The sequence below is a fragment of the Coenobita brevimanus genome, chromosome 88 (assembly GCF_032717465.1).
Source record: "Coenobita brevimanus isolate Jiangsu-jjx chromosome 88, ASM3271746v2, whole genome shotgun sequence".
Taxonomy (NCBI): Eukaryota; Metazoa; Arthropoda; class Malacostraca; order Decapoda; family Coenobitidae; genus Coenobita; species Coenobita brevimanus.
Genome location: NC_137041.1, coordinates 31,881,370 through 31,886,010, shown reverse-complemented (window position 1 = coordinate 31,886,010; position 4,641 = coordinate 31,881,370).

Below are 4,641 nucleotides of genomic sequence, written 5' to 3'. Positions count from 1 at the left end.
TTTCCTCTCTGCTACACCCATATTCCATGTTTCAGCCCCATATAACGCAGTCGGTACCACAACACCCTCATACAGCCTTCTCTTTACATCCATTCTAAGCGAACGACATTTAAACACTTTTTTCATTCCTCCCAGCACCTTTCCTACTTCATTTATTCTAAACTTCACTTCTGCATCTATTCTTCCATCCACAGCAACATGTGACCCTAGATATTTAAAACAATCTACCTCCTCAAGCAACTCACCATTCAAAACTATATTCATCCCCCTACCATCTATCAACCTCGTACACTTCATCACTTTACTCTTATTCTCATTTACTTTCAATTTCCTCCTTTCACACACCCTTCCAAACTCCTCTACCAACTGTCTCAATCTCTCCTCTGAATCAGTCACCAGTGCAGTATCATCTGCAAACAGCAGCTGCTTCAGATTCCACTCTCCTCCATCAACATTTACCAGACTCAGACCACCTAAAACTCTTGCATTCACCTCCCTTACAACACCATCCATGTAAATATTAAACAACCAAGGCGACATCACACATCCCTGTCGCAGCCCCACTCTCACGGGAAACCAATCACTCACAGCATTTCCCACTCTTACACACGCTCTACTATTTACATAAAAACTTTTCACCCCTTTTAGTAACCTACCATCAAGTCCATACAATCTTAAAACAGTCCACAAAGCAAATGTGACCCGCCTCACTATCCCTGAACGGCATTATGTGACCAACAAACCCCAACCATCCCTCAGATGGAATTTAGTATGAGGCAAATATCTGAGCGATGGGTTATCTGTAATAATGATGTGGGAAGATGGCGAGGAATATTGAAGCAACGTGGGTGGAGCAGTGACGTAATGAGAAAGTGGATTTACTGACGCAAGTGCCTCGCCAAACACCCACAACACCTGCACCATCCGCCATCACTGCCGTCCCTCACCACATGAACGCTGACTCACTCCTGCCTATCTATCTACTCGTATCTATCTATCGTATACCCGGAAGGCAGTGATTTCCAAACCGTGGGGAGAGTATTATGTGCAAGGTGGGTGCAGTGTCATGATAAAAGATTTAAGAACTAGCTTCAAAATGTCTGGATTTTTGCCGGGAATGATTTGAAAGTAGAATTTACATTAATCTTTGTTATAATTGATGACCATTATCCCTCCCTCCCTCTCTCTCTCTCTCTCTCTCTCTCTCTCTTTTTTTTAAATTTCTGACTGAACTTATCTCTTTAGCCTATATTTCACATTTTGGCAATTCGCACAATAAACAGATGAAGACGATGCTGAGACACGAACCTTAAGTAAAAAACTCTGCAGAACATTGGAACGTGTGTGGCCGTCAGCACATAAACATCAGACTTATTCACTTCAGCTGTGTCACGCTTGGCTTTCCTGTGTTTTGTGGTTTATTTTTTCAGGTCACTGAATATTAACTCCTTTATATCATGCCTTGAATGAAAGGAAATACACAAATAATGTGACCACCACTTCGCATTTCATTCTCCCTCCCCTACCTACCCTCCGTCCTCTCCCTCACTCAACTCCTGCGCCATCGCGGCTCGTCCCCCCACGCACCTTTCCTATTCTCTCTGGTCTCTCCCTGTCAGCCCCTCTTTCTCCGCTGTGACTTGCCGCGCATAAAGGAGCCAGCATGAGGCACGGGGTACCGGGGGATAGGTGATTAATGACCACGGCTGTACATATCACCCATAGATCAGTGATAATATAACCCTTACACCATTGTATCTCTTTCCAGCGTCTATGAACCCAGCGATAAAAAATAGCCAGAGGAGACGAACGGATGAGAGAATTTGGTTCATAATCCTCTCAGGCAAGGAGGTTCCCTAACACCTGTTCCTTAGTTACTTGTTTTTTGTTTTTTTGATATGGGTGGTTATTATACTTTTGTGTCAATTTTGCAGAGCATGGTGATACTGGGAGGATTTATGTAACACAGAAGAGGATAGTAAGGTGTAATAAGCTAAGTAAATCGCTTAGGAGAAGGTTTTAAGGAGCTTCCATAACCGACCAGAGTACGGACTTTTGATTGTGCCTGTTCCCATCGTGATCTCTATGCAGTTAAAGCCTTCATTTCTTGAACGCATTATCTATAGCGTTATTCATACCACCAGACAATTTCACGCAGCTTACGACACACGCTTCACATGCGAGGGGTTGGACACAGCCTGCATTGCTCTTCCTTGCTGGAGATCTGTCGTAAGTGGCACGAAATTGTATGGTGGTATAATTACTTTGTTTTCATCTGACGGAACTGGGCCACTCCCGCAAATTAAACACAAAGTTGTGGTTGCCTGACATTCAATGACCCTTAGTGACGAGGCAGAAATTAGTCTCCTTGGTTACTAAACAAATTTATTCCCCAATCTGGCTACCAATGGCCATCAACTGAACTGCAAGAGGTTGCGGAGCCTTGTCAGAGGCAAACAGACAAAGATGCAAACAGACAACAGCAAGACCAATATACAAACAACAGCGCATTGGATTAAACGGGTTAATTCTTATCAGTATTAACCCGCCCCGTCCCGACCACTTTTTCACCACTGGTACCCCCCAATCCCGACCATTTTTGGACCCAAATTTTTTTTGCTAAAACTTTCGCTTTTGGTCAGAAACAATGGTCAATCACCAAGAAAGTGTTCACCGGGGTCCATAAGTGGCCTAAACAGGTATACCTTCGTTACACCTGGTACCGTGTTCTGTGGAGGTGGTCTGTGGCTCTCACGTTTTCTATGGTATTATAAGTCTGGGAAACCAATAAAAGTAAGTAGATTATATATATATATATATATATATATATATATATATATATATATATATATATATATATATATATATATATATATATACTCGCATGTCGTATATATAGATTTTTTTTTTTTTACCTACATCACTTTTTGTGAATGGAAGCTACATTATACACGCTGCTTAAAGTTCCTTGTACATAACGAACTGAGTAAAAATCCAGACAAAAGCATGCATTAAAAATCTGCGGAGAATGTTTTCAAACGTTTAAACACTTTTCCAATATGGAATGAAGGAAGAAGAAACAAAATTTTTGATTAAAGCGCACACACACACACACACACACACACACACACACACACACAATAGGAGGCGGATTGTGGTCTTTATAAATGCAATGGATACGACTTAAGGGACTGGAGGTGGTGGATATGGGTCAAGGGAGAATGCAGGGAATTTAATTAAGGTTGAAATGAAAATGAAAAGGGAAAGCTATAGAGAGAGGGAGTTCGAGTAATGAGAGGACAAGGGGGTCATCGATGAATGAACAGATTACAATAAACTGTGTTTCCTGTCTTTTCTGTGCTATAATATGAGTACTCCTCCTAGCTGAGCTTTTAAGTAATTATTTAATGAAATTCATAAGGCGTATAATATTAGCACACGACGGAAAATGCTAATCATTCAATTCACCTTCCATTATAAGCGTGTTCCCGTAATTGGATTATACGGTACCGGCGGGGATGTGGTGCTCAGAGGAATAAATATTGCAGGTCCGGATTACAGTATGATGCTGGAACAAAATGAAACATGATATGAGGAAGCGTGAGAAAAATGGTTGTGGTGGAAGGAAGAGGCTGTGTGTGAGGGAGAGTGAATGAGAGCAGGCGTTGTAAATGAAGCGGGAATGAGCTGGCTGACAGGGAAGTGTGAGGGGATAAAGAATGATTGGTTGAAGGTACACCAAGAATGAGTGTAAGCGAGGGTGAGTGCGAGAAGAAAATGGAAGGAGTTTGGAACGATGACTCAGCTAGTGCGAGGAGGTAAAAGGAAATGTATGAGGGACGGTGTGAAGGAGTGAACGAAATAAGGTAAAAGAATGAAAAATGAGAAAACTGTATAGATTTGTTTATGAAAAAATTCGAGTGAGGGTGAAGAACTCGGGATGGCGTTGTTAGAGAATGATATGTAAGGAACACAGTATGACAAGTGTAACGTGATAAAATAATTGAAAGGTAGTACTTATATTGAACATGGTTTGAGCTAACCATTTCGAGACCATCTCTGCTATGTACCTAGTCTTGGAGATGCATGTCCACCTTTTACCTCCTACACTTGCTGAACTGTATAACAAATGACATCGTATAATAGGGTCGTTATTTATCTTGCGTCGAAAGAAAAATAAATAATAATAATGGTAACTGTCTAAATAAACCCGGTGATTTAAAGTACCGTGATGGAGTTAGTGATGCTGTTGGTCGATACGGGGATCAGTGACTATTAGGTAGGATGAAAGATGTTCTGTGGCCATTTGTTCCCTGGGCTCTCTCTCTGTCTGTCTGTCTGTCTCTCTCTCTGTCTGTCTGTCTGTCTGTCTGTCTGTCTGTCTGTCTCTCTCTCTCTCTCTCTCTCTCTCTCTCTCTCTCTCTCTCTCTCTCTCATGATGGCGGAGTCTGACTGAAGTTGTCCCTTCACCTACCACTCTCTACAGTTCCTTAGTCTTGTTGAAACCATACTATTACAGGTCATCTATCACTGACTCGGTGCCCTCTTGCCTGTTATTTATTTCTTGCTGCATGCTCCCTTCCATGATAGACTCTATTTTGATATGCTTCATTTATACAGGGATGACCAAGGAATTATAAC